This window comes from Talpa occidentalis, unplaced genomic scaffold, assembly GCF_014898055.3.
Source record: "Talpa occidentalis isolate TD23 unplaced genomic scaffold, MPIMG_talOcc4v2.1 talOcc4.15, whole genome shotgun sequence".
In the NCBI taxonomy this organism is placed as follows: domain Eukaryota; kingdom Metazoa; phylum Chordata; class Mammalia; order Eulipotyphla; family Talpidae; genus Talpa; species Talpa occidentalis.
This window is the reverse complement of record NW_023601543.1, coordinates 33,316,687-33,333,643: the sequence shown is the minus strand read 5'-3', so window position 1 is coordinate 33,333,643 and position 16,957 is coordinate 33,316,687. Positions and strand designations below refer to the sequence as shown.

Sequence of the window (16,957 nt, the reverse complement as noted above, 5' to 3'; positions counted from 1 at the left end):
AAGTCACTGTACCTCTCTGCATGGAGGTAGGCTGACAAGCATAAATATTAAGCAAATGTTAGTAATTAGATATGATCAGTTTAAAAGACATTTATTTATACACTGTTCCAGACAGGATTTAAAGTGACTTACAAAGATACATAAAACATAACATAAAGCATAAATTAAAAAAAATAGGATCAAAACAGAGAAAAACAAGAGTGGAGACAAAGTGGAGTTGTCAGAATCGTGACTCCAGTACTAAAGGGCAACCAGGGCTCCAAGGGTCGGCTGGGGTCTAGACAAACCCCCCGTGTTGCACATCCATGTCTCCCAAGTCATGCCCGTGTGCCCTGCCTGCACTGGGGGCCATTTGCAAAAGTCTTACAGTAAGTAGCCCAGTGCTTTCTGCTTTTTCCTAACAAGAAATTTATAATTAGCTGTCAAGTTCCTAAGATTCTGATTTTGGTTTTATAGTGAGGTTCTTTTCCCCATACAATCTATCTCAAAATAGGTTCTACAATATTGCAGTTTGCATGTACTGAGGCATTTTAGCTGTTTCTAAGACATCGATCAGGTGGTAAAGGTGATGGAGAAGAAAGAGGAGGAGGGAGAGGAAGAAGAGCTGGAGGAGGAGGTGGAGGAGGGGGGGAGGAGGAAGAGGAGGGGGAGGAGGGGGAGAAGGGGGAGGAGGGGGAGGCGGGAAAACAGCAAGAGGAAGAAGGGGAGGAGCAGCAGCAGGAGGAAGAGGAAAAGGAGAGGAGGAGGAGGGAAGAAGTGAAGGAGGAGGAAGAGAAGGGAGAGGAGGGGGAAAGGAGAGGCAGAGTGGGAGGAGGGACAGGAAAGGGGGATGAGAGAGAGGGGAGGAAGGAGGAGGAAGCAGCAGCTAACATTTCCATAATGCTTCCTAGGTACCAAGCACTTCTAAACACTTTCCATACATGGAGCCATTTCATCCTCGCAATCATAGTATCAGGTCGGTGCTATATTATACTTCACAAATGGAAAAGTGAGGCATATGTTGTGCATAAAAAGGTGTCCCCAGGGCCACACACCCTTAAAGTAGCAGTCTGGTTTTTGAAGCCAGGCAGGCTCCTAGAGTTGGAGCTCTTGACCTCTATGCTACATGATCTCTTCGTAGTCAGATAACACTGCCAACACATATAGATGTTCGGGAAAGGGGACATTTTCTTTTCTTTTTTTTTTTTAATTTTTTTTTAAGATTTATTTATTTATTTATTTATTCATACAAGCACTGGGTACAGGCAGAAGCGCGGGAGGGTGAGAGAATTCACCAGAGCCAGAGCGGGGAGCAGAGCAGGCAGAAGGACCGAAGTACACTGCTGAGGGGAGCAGCGGGCGGCAGGAGAGGTCTGCGCGCCATGTGGGACCCTCCTCCAGTGGCAGGGGAGCAGCCGGGGATCGAACCGGCACTGCAGAGGCTACGGGCAGCTTCGCAACCCCGCGCTCAACCGCTGCGCCACCGGGGAAGCCCGACATTTTCTTTTTTTAATACTTATTTATATATATACATTACCTCAGTCTTCCTTTTTGTACAATGTATGCTTTCTCCTCTCAGGTGTAGTCCCTGTGAAATTCCCACCACCAAGTCACCCGTGCACCATCACCACAGTCCCTTCTGCTCTTCCCTCCCCTGTTTTGATCCCTTTGCATCCCCCTCCCTTGCAGAATGTCTCTGATTTATACTTGCCTGCTAGTTTTGTTTATTTATTTATTATTATTATTGCTATTTTTCCCCTGATTCCTTATTTGGTTACCCTATATTCTACCTGTAAGTGAAACCATCTGATATTTTTCTTTTTCCTTCTGGCTTATTCCACTGAGCATAATCCCTATCAGCTCTATCCATGTTGCTGCAAATGGTATGAGTTTATTTTTTTGATTGCTGAATAGTATTCCATTCTGTATATGTACCACATCTTCTTGATCCACTCATCTATTTGGGGGCATTTGGGTTGTTTTCATAGCTTACCCATTGTAAATAGTGCTGCAATAAACATAGGGGTGTAGGTATCTTTTTGAATTAATGTTTTTGTGTCCTTTGGGTAGATTCCTAGGAGTGGAATTGCTAGATGATATGGAAGCTCCATTTTTAGTACCCTGAGGAACCTCCACACAGCTGTCATAGTGGTTAGACCAGTTTGCATTCCCACTAGGAGAGTAGAAAAGGGCACATTTTGGAAAAGTAACTAGAGGTAGCGGTTTCAAATCCTTCAACTAACAGCACATGGACTTCTGAGAGGGCTCTATTCCAGGTTACTTTCTCAGTTCCCTGCCACCCTCGCCATGCAATAATGTGTAACGTGCTAAGCGCAACTCTACACGAGCAAAATTATCCATTTTCCTCACCCAAGACATCACTCCTAAAGGATGGTAGGAGCATATAGGGGATGGGAAGCTAAAATATAATTTCTTTTGCTAGCTCCTATAATAGTATGTGGGGACAATTATCTTCAGATTGACTCTGCATGGCTGCCTTTTAATACCACCAAATTCTGTTCATAAATGGTTTGAAGAAATTCCCACTTTCAATAATATATACTTAAAAAAAAATAAGTCCCAGGGAGTAGCTAGATATCGTAATACATACATTTCTCCCACACAGTGGTTGTTTGATACAACCTCTTTATTTTCATTGTTTCATACTTACTTTCCTGCTCCTCAGCACCTCAAACTCACCCCCATCCTAGAAAGCAAGCTCTATAAATATAGCATATAGGGGTACGAACAAAAGAGTGTGAAAACAAGACCATGTTTCCAAACAGCCCCCTTGACAACAGGGAAATGTACCTAGGAAGACATATCCCACTTAGCTTTCCAGCTGTCAAGACCTACACTGGCGCCTGCTCTCACACGAGCCAGGCAGGCACACGAAAGCCCATGAGGTTGAGGGTGCACAAAAGATGGCCAGTTCGTCCTCAGTCAAAGCCCCTTTCTTTAGCCCAAAAGTTGAGCAAGATCTAAAATGTCCAACTAAAAGAACAGCATATTTTAAAATTCAGGTTACTTGTATGTATGAAACTTTTAAGTCCAGAGAGAACTGACACATTGTCATTTTTCAGTAAGCCTCACTACCATGTGGAAAGCATATCTTTCCTTAGTCAACCAATAAGCTTTGATAAACCAGCACCCCCACAGGGAAGACCCTCTTTTCCTGCCAGGGTCACAGATGGTAGGGATTTCTAAACTGAGCTCTAACTGGCATCTAACTCTTTCTTACAGATCACATCACCTGAAAATCACCCACACCGTCCCCTTAAATGAGAAATCATGACGGCTCATGACTAATCCAGCCCATGTTCACACATAACTGTGATTTCATGCATTTGGTTTCTTTTTTAATTTTAAGGATGCTGCGATCTAGTTATGGCCACAGAAACCTTAAACAATTAAATAATCTGTAGTTGAACTTACACTGAACTCTATATGTGGCAGATAATTGTAAGGCAGTATTTAAGGCTGATAAGACATAAAATAAAGGCTAACTTCTTTCAAATATTAATAAATCTACATACGAGTATATGACACAAAAGAGTAGACATAATTGAATAATATAAAATAAAGGTAAAATATGAATGTACTGCAAGCCCTCTTTCCCTCCTAAATTGCTTATCCATAATTACTTTACACATTACATCAAATCCCAGAACAAGATTAGTGTGTGCATTATCAACATCTGTCTACTGCTAGAAGCAACAGCCTAATATTAAAAAAAAATAATAAAGTATAAAAAATATAAAACAACTAAAATGTTCAAATTTGATGTGTATATTTGTTTTATCTTCAATTCTAACGGCACATGAAAGCACTTTAAAAGTTCTAACTAAGGAGATATGAATTTTCATAATTCAGTGAATATAACTTACAATAAAACAAGGTACTCAAAACATCTAGCTGGGCTTTCCTAGTTCCATACATGTAAATATTTGATCTTGGTGTTATTTTGGTGTAAGAGCTGGGGTACAGGCCAGAGGTGTGGGAGGATGAGAGAATTCACTAGAGACAGACCAGGGAGCAGAACAGGCAGATTGACTGAAATACACTGATGAAAGGAGCAGCGGGTGAGACAGGAGAGGTCTGCTGCGGGAATCTCCCCAGCCGGCCGGGAATCGAACCTGCGCTGCAGTGGCTGCGGATAGCTTCATAATGCGGTGCTTTACCCCTTATCATTAGTTCTAAATAGAATTATACATTCAGGTATCAGCTTATCAATGAGGATACCCTTTTATTTTATAAAAATAACCATCTCCCCTACTAGATTGTAAGCTATATGACAGAAGGGATTTTGTCTTGTTCATCTCTTTGCCCTCAGCGCATAGAGAGCTGACACATAATATGCATACAATAAATATTTGTTGAATGACTGGACTGGCATCAAAAATGACATGCGTCATATTCAGCCACACCCAAGACCTCATCACCCAGGACTTCTCCATTTTTGATATCATTAATTCAAATATTCCACTTGGACTATCCTCTAGCCCGTTTACTCAATGACCTCCCCCAGCCCCACTCGGATTCTCAGACCTCGTGGGAAGAGTAGCCTTCCATAAGATCCTTCTACCGGCGCTATTAGCCCCTTCCTGCCTTCACTTCCTTTCCTAGACACTTTGGATTCTGTTTGAAGTGCACTCTTATCAAAAGCCTCGATAACCCATATTTTCATTGCAAATATCTGATAAAAATATAACCCTAAAAGAGCTAACAATTGTGCCTTATGCCTACACTGGGACTCCTGAGATCTATTAGAGAAAAAAAAAGTCACAATCTGGTAGATTTATTATCAATATGAATTCCTGGTTACCAAGCACACCTGATCACTGCTTAACACTCCAACTATGCTTCTATGGTTCTAGCTTGCTCTCCTGTTCTCCACAATAACTATTAGTATTTCAAACCTTTCTGAAGCACCTCAAATCTCCAACACAAACCTTGCTCCACCTCAACTCCTACTCTAAGATGATGACCTTTCTTCTTATATCTTCTTCTTTATATTCAGAAAAATATAAACACCCTCAGACAAGTTCCTGCCACCAAATCCACAAGTGTGTTTTCATCTATACCTATTTATTTTTTTTGTTCTTCCCTACAGTAATGTCCTTCCTCATGTTTAAGAGTAATCTCTTCAGCCCATTATGAATCTTCTCCCATCTAGCGTAAGGATTCTGCTCTATCAATTATCCCTTCCTTCCAACAGCCTTCAAAGATGCCTAAGATCCTCCTAAATTAAAAAATTATCTGGAAATCAACCCTTCCCCAACTACTACTCCTCTCTCTCTCTCTCTCTCTTTCTGCTCTTCACAGTCAAATTTCTCTAGAATTGTCCATATTCATTGCCTACACTTATCTCCCCAGTTATTTCTCAACCCACATAGTCTAGCATTCTACCCCTCACTGGCCTGAAATTGTTCTCAATATGGTCACCAAGAACTTCCTAAATCCAATGGACAGTTTTTAGTCTTTAACTTTCTAGACTTCTCAATCTTTAGCACAACTGACCATTTTTCGATGGAGTCATTCCAGTTAGAAAAAATATACCCTACTGATATTCAAGTAGATATACCAATGTATATCATAAGGATCCTTCATGCCTGAACCAGCAAAAAAAATCACAAAAAATTGATTGGGAGCTGATTAAATAAAGTATGGTACATGCATATAATGAAATATTATGCAGCTATTAAAAAGGAAAAGGTTGTTCTTATATACGGACATTGAACACTTACCACAGATATAAAGAAAAAAATTGCAAAATATATTAGGATTCCATTTGCATTTTTAACATATAAGTGTAGACTGGTTGGATGGATGGAAGGACAGAAAGAAGGAAATACTTTATATAAGCATGGAAATCATCCAAAAAGATATACAAATTCAACATTGTCATCCTCTGAGGAAGGGGATGAAGAGAGGGAAAGAGAAGACTTATACATTACCTTTTACTGGTCAAGTAATAAAAATTCAGTGATATCCTTAAGCACACTGACATTTCCAAAGTAGTAAAAAAAAAAAAAAAAAAGAGTTCAGAGGAAATCAAAAGGGAATGGCCAGAGACACTTGATCAAATATGTTTTAGTTTCCAGAGGCAAGGGAGGAAAAAGAGAATGGTGGCTAACGGTTTCAATTATAGAAAGAAATATCTACTAAAAACAAAGCAAAGAACACAAACAGAAAATTCTTGAAGGAGAAAGATCAAATGGCCAATAGATGTGAAAAAAAAAGTTTCACCCTTACTGGTAAGAAAGGTATTTTCATGCTTACCTATCAATTCAGTAAAATATTAAAAAGTCAGTATTTGATTTTTTTAAAGATTTATTTTTATTTATTTATACAAGCACTGGGTACAGTCAGAAGCGCGGGAGGGTGAGAGAATTCACCAGAGCCAGAGCGGGGAGCAGAGCAGGCAGACTGAAGTACACTGCTGAGGGGAGCAGCGGGCAGCGGGAGAGGTCTGCGCATCATGTGGTACCCTCGTCCGGTGGCCGGGGAAGCAGCTGCTGCAGAGGCTGCAGGCAGCTTCGCAACCCAGCGCTCAACCGCTGCACCACCGGGGAGGCCCAATATTTGATTTTTTAAAAGCGGATATAATACCTCATTTACTCTCACACTTAAGCAAATGTAAATTGGCAAAATCTGTTGGACAAAGCAATGTGACAATTTGACTTCTAAAACACCGAATTTCCTAGAATTTATCACAATTCCAATTAAATCACTGATTACATGATCCACTGTTCAGCACATACCTCCCTTGCTAAAAAAAAAAAATCCCACATAAAAAGGTCATTGTCTATTTTCCTCTCCACTACATCTCCAGCACTTAACTTAGAAACTGACAGTAAATCAACTCATGCTTTCTGGTAAGTTGCAAAGCAATAGTTTTAAGACACTGACACTAAAACTATTCTGATGCCTGAATTGATAGAGCAACAAACCAAAACAGTACAGATGCCATAGTAATTGTCCATCTTTCAAGAATTACTTGAATTCAAGGAAGGTTTAGATAGTCACAGCTATAAAGGCCACAGTGGACCATCATTTCAACTATTCTGCCAGGATTGTCCAGTTTTCTGCCCTCTTATATTTGTCACAGTCACTCTGAAAAATTCCCCATGCCGCCCGCTGCTTCCCCACACTGTGTTTCTATGCCTGGGCTGATGAGTGCTGCTGCAGAGAATAGATACATGGTTCTGTGACTTGGGGCAGAGGCAAATTCAAGTTACCCAAGCCTTTCTCCACTCACGATCATGTGGTCATCTGGACCATATGCCCCTAAAGAGCTCCTCTGTTTGTGCCTCTCAAATGCTCTTCCAACCTGCCTTGTCAGGCAGAACCTCCTTCAAAATCCTGTCCTTCCACAGTTCCTTCCTTCCCCACAGCTTCACGAATCCTATCCCCTTTCCTTCCTGTCTCAATGCAAGAGCTACCTCCCCTTCTCTATGGCCAATCTTCTCGCCACCCTTATTCTAGAGCTTTGCATCACTGAGCTCCACGCCATCTAAGCATAATGCACTCATCTCGCTCCTGTGTTTAAAATAAAAATTAACAAGCTTTTCTTGTCCTTTGTGGCCTACTGTCTACGAGAAAGTCTCTTTCCTTCCCCCCATAGCCAGGTTTCTTCATTGTATAGGCCATATTCCGTTCTCAGCCCTTCTCAGTGTTCACTCCTCAGCCCTCCATAACCCGCCTTCTCTCCTCCTGTTGCATGATGCCGTCACTGGCGTCCTAATTGCCAAATCTAATGAACGTGTTTTTTAAATGCTTTATGGTGTGTTTTATCTGATTACATGAGGGGTACACACCATGAATAAAGTTATGACATATGACAGACCAGAGGAAAAAAAGGCCTTGTGCTATAATACAGGCAATGGGTAACTACCCCTAATAAATATGCTGTTCTTAACAAGCAAATTAAGTCAATTAAGTCTATAACCCAACAGAAAAGCATACAAAGATAGTAAAGAGCAAGTCTCAGGAAAAATACAAATAGTGAACACATATGCAAAGGGACTCAGGTTCACTTTTATTCAGAAAAGGCAAGTTAAATCAGACACTACTTTTCACCTATTGGATTAGGAAAAATTAAAAAAGATTGTCAGCAAAAATTAAAAAGACCTCAACAAGAGCATATAGAAAAGCACTCTCAGTGGTGAGGGTGTAAATACCCTGGATGTAACTTTGGTGGTGCCAATTCACATTTTCCAATGTACATATCCTTTGACTCAACAATTCTATAGAGAGCTATCCCACTGAAATATTTGCATGTATTTATGCATGCATGTATGTATAGATACACACATATATGCACAATGTATGTATAAAGTCTCCATCCATGCACATTGCACAAAGATGTTTATTGTGGCCTTGTGGTGGCATGAACTGAGGTGACAGGCAGAGGAGACATGTGGCAGGATAGATGACACAGTTGGAAGATCAGGTTCACAGGGCTTGCTGATAAACTTGATGTCAGTGGGTGAGGGAAAGGAAAGAAAAAGGGTTCTCAGTTTGAGCTATTAAATGAATGGTGGTGCCATTTTACTGATGGGGGAGGCCAGGGAGGTGAGATGAATCAGGAGTCCTGATTTGGCCATGCTATGTTTGAGATGTCTATTTGACATCCAAGTAGAGAAGTGGGACAGGCCAGTGGGTGTATGAGGCTGCCACCAGGGACAGAAGTTTGAGCATGATGAGTGTACCGCTCGATAGACAGTGTTCAAAGCTACTGAGCTGGATGAGTGCTTATAGGAAGATTTTGTTGTACATTTTGTGTTTCAAAGATGTCAACATATATCCGATGGTGGAGAATCAGATATTTACCACTGTATCAAAGGTCAAGCTCCTTTCAAACCTCTCTCTTAAGGAGTTCTAGCATTTTTTTCTCTGCATATTTTTAAACACATTTAAACAAAACAGTACCCTTTTTTTCCATGTTACATAGTGATTTCTTCATAGTGCATAATCCTCCTATCATAAAAGTAGTCGGGCACTATCTAAGTAGCACTCAACAATGGCTTTCCCATAAAATTCATACCCTAATTAGCCATCTCTTGCTTAAAAGGTTATGGGTAACTCGAGGCCAGAAGCTTAATTTGTGGCATCTTTCATTTTGGGGGGCTGTTCACTTTCCTATTCCATAGCAACCTTCTTCATTTTCTTACAGAGCTCAGTGAATGACTGAAAGGTCTCAAGACATCTGACAAGTCACACTCCTCCTCCTGTCAGCGCAGCACTGCTCTGTGCCTCCTGGAAGTATAGCATCTTTGCATTTCCACTTTCAACTTTACAGGTTTCCATCCAGAGACTCATGCCTTAAATAAAGACAGAAGAAGCACTTTGAACTAGGTCAAAGTTGTCATCAGGAATGTCTTGAGATGCAAGACAAAACTCAGAAGAAGGAAATGTGTTAGAGAATTGGGCTTAGGGCAGCCTTATGGTTTGTAGGGCAACAGACTGGGTACGTGTAGTTCTGGGTACAGGTAAGCATGAAAAGAGTGCCAATTCCTAGAAGAGTAATATCATTGCTTAATTCATGTAAAAAATATTAGGAGGCACTCATGATGGGCCTGGCTCTACTATGGATGCTGGCGCCCACTGGTAAATAAAACAGAAATATTTGTGCCTGTGGAACTAACATAGAGGGGGACGAGGGACAGACAATGAGAAAGAAATAAGAATAAACAATATGTTACTCCTTGCTAGAGCAAGGAGGAAGAGAAGGAACACACCTAAAGGTTCAGAGAAGGGGTTGCAGATTTCAATAGGGTCATTAGGGAAGGCCTCACTGATAAGGTGATGTTCAAGTACAAAGGCCTAGGTGTCAAATTTCAAGAGCCTCAGGAAGATGTCTTCCCTACGTTAATCCCACCATCACCAGACCTCAGGTCTTTGAAGGCACGGTTTCCACAGTTCCTAGCACAAACATTTGTTAAATCTCTCATAGTAAAGACAAAGGAAGTCCCACATCCAGAGCTCACCCTTAAAAAAGTGACAGCTTTCCAGGTGGAAAAAACAACTAGGGGAGGTGTTAAGGGCTTTCCTGAGGTGTAAAGGTGCTTTAGGACCCAGGACAACTGGTAATTCTGCTTGGGGAGGGAATCCTGAGTTGAGTAAGGGTGCCCCAAAGCAGCTGCTGACTTTAGAACTAAATCTTGAGAGGTGAATAGGAATTAAAAGCAGGGGAGTGGGTATGTGTAGCAAGTTAGCTTTTCAGGAAAAAACAACAAAAGGAACAGTTTGAACAAGGGCCCAGAGATGGAATCAGGGAGCACATCTTCTCCGGGACTGTCCCTGCCTATGGTACTCCATCCATCCCATGAGAAAGCAAGCACACACTGGCCTGTTTGTTGGGACACCCTTATCACTTACCAGGTCCTCATTTCTCCCCTCACCAGCAGGAAAGGAAGAAGTTAAGTCAGGAGCACATCTCTAGAAGGCAGGGTTACACTCTCACTACTGAGAGCCCTGGAGGTTTCGTTCAGTCTAATACACTTAGGGGAGCGTGCTTATAGTGACAAGGTGGCAACTGGCTCCATGTTGGAAGTGAAGTAGGAGAAACAAGGGGTCCAAAGTCTCTACAGTGTATCTGAGGTGGAGTCAAAGACGAAAACTTATGCCTCAGCTGGGAAGGAAGAATTTTAATAACTCAGTCCCTAATGTGTGGCTATTTAGTGTTCCTAGCATATAAGACAGCAGAGGTGGTGTGACAAGTGATGGGGACATACGTTCTCTAGTCAAATGGCCCAGCTCTGCCCCTCATCAGTTGGGTGGTTTGGGGCAAAGCATCTCAGCTCTCCATCTCCTTTTCATCACAACATGGTTATAACTTAAGTGACTACCGCTTAGTAAAGGGAGGATTATGAGATAATTATGCAAAGAACTTATCACTGGGCCTGGTTCAATGGATTCTAACAACCATCATTAGTAGTTGCCTTTCTAGGGAAAATCTCAAAGTGTATCAACCAGAATGCTACATGCAGTTATGGACCAGCAGTCCCAGAACAGGCCTCCAAGCTCCATTTTACTGCTCTGACCTAAAGTGAGGCCCCTGAAATTGTGTTAGCTGAAATGGTCATCCCCTGCCAGAAAAAGTCTCATAAGACAAGTTGGTGATCTTTTTCTACTAGGATTTACAGCAGGTGCTAAATACACAACCAAAAAAAAAAAACAAAAACCCAAAAGCAAGTACAACTACAACCAAAAAAAAAAAAAAAAAAAACCAACAAAAAACAAAAAACACAAAACCTTCCTCAGGGCCTTAACTCTTTGCATGAAACATTGTTCTCTCTGCAAACCAGCAGGGTAAACACATTAGGTCATTAACACCTTCATATTAATGAATTTATGAAGGGTGGGAAGCTGAAAAGAGCAGAAAGGAAGCCAGTTAAAATAGGTCATGAAGATACTGAAGACTAATTTTTGTCACAAAAGTACAAGGTCTAGGGTCAATCCTGCCCACAGCAGTATTCTGCATAGCTTTTCTGGTCCTGAAGAAGCAGGGAACTGAGGGGGGTGGAAATTAGTTCATGAGAAATAGATCATTTGTTCAAGCCACCAGGATTCTAACCAAAAGACTTCGCCACCAAAACCCCAATCATCTCATTCAACGTTAAGGTCTGCAAAACACTGCTCAGCCCCCTTCCAAAGGTTCACAGAGGACTGGGGCGTTCGGTGTCCCTTCTGAGGGCTCTGGAGACCCTCTCCAGGAGCAAATGCCCACAGCCTGCTTGAAGGGTGGCAAGATAAATCCGTTCAGCTCCAGGGCACACAGCCGGGTCCCCTACCCCAAGCGCAAGGGGAGCCCACTGAGGCAGGACTCCGGCCGTCGGGCCTCCAGCCGTTACCTGCGGTGGACCAGCCGAGCTCAGAGAAGCCGACGCCGCGAGGTGCGAGGTAGCGCGGCAGTGCCCGGCGGAGACCCCGCGCGAGAGCGAGCGCTGGGAGAGGAACCGAGGGCAAAGTGACCAGACGCCTCCGAGGGCGCGGGCGAGGGCGCAGTTCCCGCTAGCAGCTCCCCGCCACCCCGCCCCCAGGGCCCGCGCTCGGGAGTGGCCCAATTCCAGCAGGCAGGCGGGAAGAGCCGGGCCACCCGGCACGAGGGCACCCGGGGGAGGCAGAGCCCAGAGAGGGCACTGCCGCCAGCCGGAGCGACGGCTGGACCGGGAAAGAGGCTCGAAGTGGCCCGGGGCAAAGCACGCTGGCGGGGAGGGGCCGCCCGGGGAGACAGAAGTCCGAACTTGGGGGGTGCGCTCCAGAAAGGTGGCAGGACAGACGGACAGACCGTCAGCTAGGGGGAAGGAAAGACTGGGGGTAGGGGGTGGGAGGGCAGGGCACAGGTCCCTGAGTTGGGGGTGAGGGCACTTAGGCGGCAAAAACGCTCTGGGGGTCCGGGAAGAGCCCGGGACAGAGGGCGAAGGGGCGGCCCCTGCTCGCGGTCCTACCTGTCACCTGCAACAGGTGCCGCGAGAGGGCGAGACGTCCCAGTGCCGGATCGAGGGGAGGGTCTCAGACTCCGGGAAGACCGTCACCCGGCTCGGCTCCGGCTGCCGGCCCTTCTCACCCTCCCGGGAGGCGGAAAAAGCTGCAACTTTCCCTAAGTGGGGGAGGAGCTGGACTCTTAAAGGGGACGCACAGAGCTCCGGTGTCTGTAGGGGGCGGGGGGGCGGGGAAGTACCCGAAGTGGAGCTCTGGGAATCAATGCCTCAATTTGCTAGAGGGATGCCTTCCCAGGTTCGGTAAGGGAGCTTGAAGGCTGAGGATAGAGGTCTAAAACTAGACATGCCCCCCTCCCCCTTTTACTTCCCTTTGTGGTCACTTTCTCAGATGATAAATCACCTGTCTTTTACTCTCAGCGGAGCCAAAAGTTGTCACACTGTCCTGTACTTCTAAGAAAAGGAACACTCTAGACCATATAATTTTTTTTTTTTTTTGTATCCAAAACTTGTTTATTAGGATGGTTTCTCATTCATCTTGATTCAGGGTGCTTTTAGTGCTGCAAGACCATATAATTTGGGAAGATAAAATATGATACTATTCTAATCCTTTGCCTTTTGGCCTTTTATGGCAAATAAAACCGTCTGTCTAAAATAGGAACATTTTGAGCAAAGAATATAGACTAAATTTACACACACGTGAAGATACAACTGGTTGAAACTAATCAAAGGAGAGCAAATTAGAAAAATAATGAGATTCTTACATCTGAAGAGGTATGAACCTTTACTCCTAAATCATACAGGGTGGTGTAAACCAGTTACCTCCATAAAAAATATATAGAATTATAAAAACAGAAATGCCTTGTTGACAAAATGTTATTTGTAAGTTTTATTAAGTATTTAATACAAGTTATAACATAAAAATAAATAAAATTCCACCATACGAAAAAAATGAGATTATTTTAAACCTTTGGCAGAGGTTTCTGTTTGTCTTTATAATACATAACACAGTCTTTATAATACATAACACATGACACAGTGGCCATCAATCAAGCTCTGTCATAATTGCTAGTAGGTGTGTATGTTGGTTAAAAGTACTGTGAGAAAGCATGTGAGTAATATATATCAATAGACTAGAAAATGTTTCTATCTGCTCGGTGATTGTATATTTCTCTCTCCATTTCCCTCTTTCCTTCCCATCAGCCCTCATGCATGCTCAAGTTCCTCTCATCAGTCATCAGCAACAGAAAAAGCTCAAGTCTCTGCCATTTAAAAAAATCCTCCTTACACACTAGGTGTCTCTCCACCTCCCTTTTATGAACAATTAATTGAAAATATGCTTTACAGCTACATTTGCAATCTCCATTCCCTTACTTCTCAGCAAATCCGTTTCCTTCCCCAACACTCCCTGAAACTGTGCTCAACAAGATACTCAACTAATGAGCTCTTTGTCAATAAACATGCATTTTTTCAGTTTTTATCTTGCTTGACCTCTCCCCTATGTTAAGCTGTTAACCATTTCCTCCTCCTTGAAACACTTCCTGTGACATCTATGACACCACACTCTTTTGCTTTTTATCCTGTTCCTTTGCTCTCTCCTTAGTCTCCTTTGTAGATTCCACTTCTATTTAACCACTGAAAGTCAGACATTCTCAAGTTTCCACTACATATACTCCTTCCCTAAATAATCTCTTTACTCACTGGTTTTAATAGCCATCTCCCTGGCCACTGCTGTAATTCTACAGCTCTATCCAGATTTCTTCACTGACTTCTGCTTTCTTGACGTCTCTACTGGATGTCTCACAGGCCTTTCAAACTCAGCACATCCAGAACTGAGCCCATCGTCTTTATGCTTAGATGTGTTCCTCTTCCAATGTTTATCTCAGTAAATGACAATATGCCACACAAGGCAGAAACTTAGCATCTAGCATATTACTTGACACATAGTAGGTTCTCACTAGTGTCTCTATAATGAGTGAATGAATGTGTCCTAAGGAAACAGACATTACAAACTTTTTTATACAGTGATGTTAATACCATACAATAATGAAATATTAAAAATAAAATTCAATGGTTCGATGGTTAAGTATACTACAGTCATACACTGGGTATTTACATATAGTTTAATAATGACAGTAAAATGCTTATGCTCTAATAATAATTGAAAATGGGATGTATTTAATATAGAATATGATCATAACAATTGGTCAAAATAGGAGAATCTGCATAAAAAACAACCAGAAAGAAATATGCAAAATTAACAGGGGCTATATTCTAGGTGGTACAACTAAATGAATTTTTCACTTTCTTATCATGAGAATGTATGGCTTTGATAATATAAAAGATGTTTGAAAAATCTTTAAAAGGGGAAAAATATCCCTCTAATTCTGACAGATAAAATTGTAAAATTCAGCTTCAAAGCTCCTCCCAGTTTTCTTTCATACTTTTGCCATGCAATACCTACCCACAGCCTGCAGTGTGAAGAAGTCACTTCAAAAAAAGGAAATCTTTTTGTTCAACCTAGCTATACCCATTACGTCCTGAGGCCACTCTGCTAAGCCTAGGCTTTGAATATAACCTGGCATGTGGCAAGCACTTTGCCACTCCTTCTTTACAGGTGGTACTTTGGCAACAATTGACATAGTCTCAATCAGAAGTGACGTCAGAAAATATTTAATCCAATCCTGTTGCTCCTCAGCAAAAGTTCCAGGCATTATTTAAGGATTTTCCTTCTTTCTGCATTTAGTTGCTCTCTCTCCAAGGTCCATCTCTTAAAGAAGGTGTGAGGAGCTGACTCTAAGACAGTCTCCCTGAATCAGCTGCAAATCCATAGAGAGAGACAAACATAAACAATGAACCACAACAAAGTTATCCAAAGGCCTGTTTAGACAGATGCTTTGCAAACTGTTGTCCATTTCTGTTCGATGGTCCTTGTCACAAGGATTCTGAGCTCAAATGCTTATACCAAATGTTGTGAGGGGGCCAGTGCAAGCAACCCAGTCACTATCTTGTGCAACAATGTAAACAGGAATTTATGAATTATTATCCATAGCAAACGATTGCATTCAATGAGTTATTTACTATTTCCACATTGAGTAAGATGAAGATTTTCCTCAGGCCCAGGTAACAGATGCCAAAGTATTGAGCAATTACTACTTTTAAAAAGTATTAAATATTTCCAAAAAAACTCATATGGAGAATAACATAACAAGGATATGCCCACTAGCCTGCTTAAGAAATAAGACCATGCTAGGCCTCCCTAGTGGTGCAAGGAGTTAAGTACAGCACTATGAAGCTATCCACAGCCACTGCAGCACGAGTTTGATACCTGGCAGGCCAGGGAGCTGACCCACATGGTGTAGCAGATCTCTCCTGTCTTGCCCACTGCTCCCCTCAGCAGTGAAATACACTCAGCAGTGTATTTCCGTCAGTCTGCCTGTTCTGCTCCCCACTCTGTCTCTGGTGAATCCTCTCACCCCCCACATCTCTGGCCTATACCCCAGTTCTTGTGTGCATAAATAAATCTTAAAAAATAAAAGAAATAAAAAATAAGGCCTTGCTAATACAATAGATGCCCTCTGTATACCCCTCCATCCTAAAGTTTTTACTATCCCATATTTGATCTTAATCATTTCCATATATGACTCTCTTGCTAAACAATATATAGTACTTTACATAAGTAGTATCACCCCATATGTACCTACTGCAATTTACTTTCCTCACCCAACATTATGCTTGTGAGATGTGTCCTTCCTGATCTAGGTAGCTGTAAATGCATCCATTTTCACAGCCATAGAGAATTCCAGGCATGAATATATTGTATCTTTTCTCTTGTTGATCAGGTACTTTTCAACTGTCAAAGTCTTTTTCATTTCTTGTTTGATAATACTTTAATTTTGTAAACAAAAACCAAAAAACAAACAGCAGACTTTCTGATAAAACAAATTTAGTGGCAAAATGATCATAAGGTGTAGAAAGTAGAATCATTTCCTCATTCAGTAAACAACGAGGCTTCTCAGTCTCTGCACTATTGACAAGTTAGGCAGGAAAACAGAGGGTTATCCTGTGCATTGCAGGATGTTTAGCAACACCTCTGGCTCCTACACACTAGATGCCAGTAGCAACCGCTAAAAATATGTCCAAATATTGCCAAATGCCCCCCAGAACACTGGTCAAGACATACTGAGTTATATGTGAAGCACTTTAATAGGTGGTCTAGGAAGCAAGAAAATGAATAAACACTGAAAAAAAGTCCTTTCATTCAAAGTTTATTGTGCAGGGTGGGGAAAGGGGAGGCATGTACACCTGATAAATGCATAATTTAATACAGTGTGGAAAGTGCAAAAACGGGAGAGGCACAGGATATGTGGGATCATCTTGGAAAGCCACTCCCAGCCTAGTTGGGAGTGTGAGTCAATGAAGGGTTCCTGAAAAAAAAATAATTTCTCTGGATCTTAGGAGGGAAAGTGCACAAGAATTTGCCAGATCAAAAAGACACTCTAGCTAGAACAGCTTAAGCAACAACAAAAAAC

The 16,957-nt window shown here is 42.1% G+C and overlaps 1 protein-coding gene across 1 annotated transcript in view; it reads right to left on the bottom strand.

The window, feature by feature from the left end:
* Positions 1-12,562, bottom strand: part of SYTL4 (synaptotagmin like 4) — a 53,232-nt gene extending 40,670 nt beyond the window's left edge. The window contains exon 1 of the mRNA XM_054695648.1: positions 12,435-12,562. The gene's annotated coding sequence lies outside the window, so the exon portion shown is untranslated. The remainder of the gene's footprint in view (positions 1-12,434) is intronic.
* Between the last annotated feature and the right edge of the window lie 4,395 nt (positions 12,563-16,957).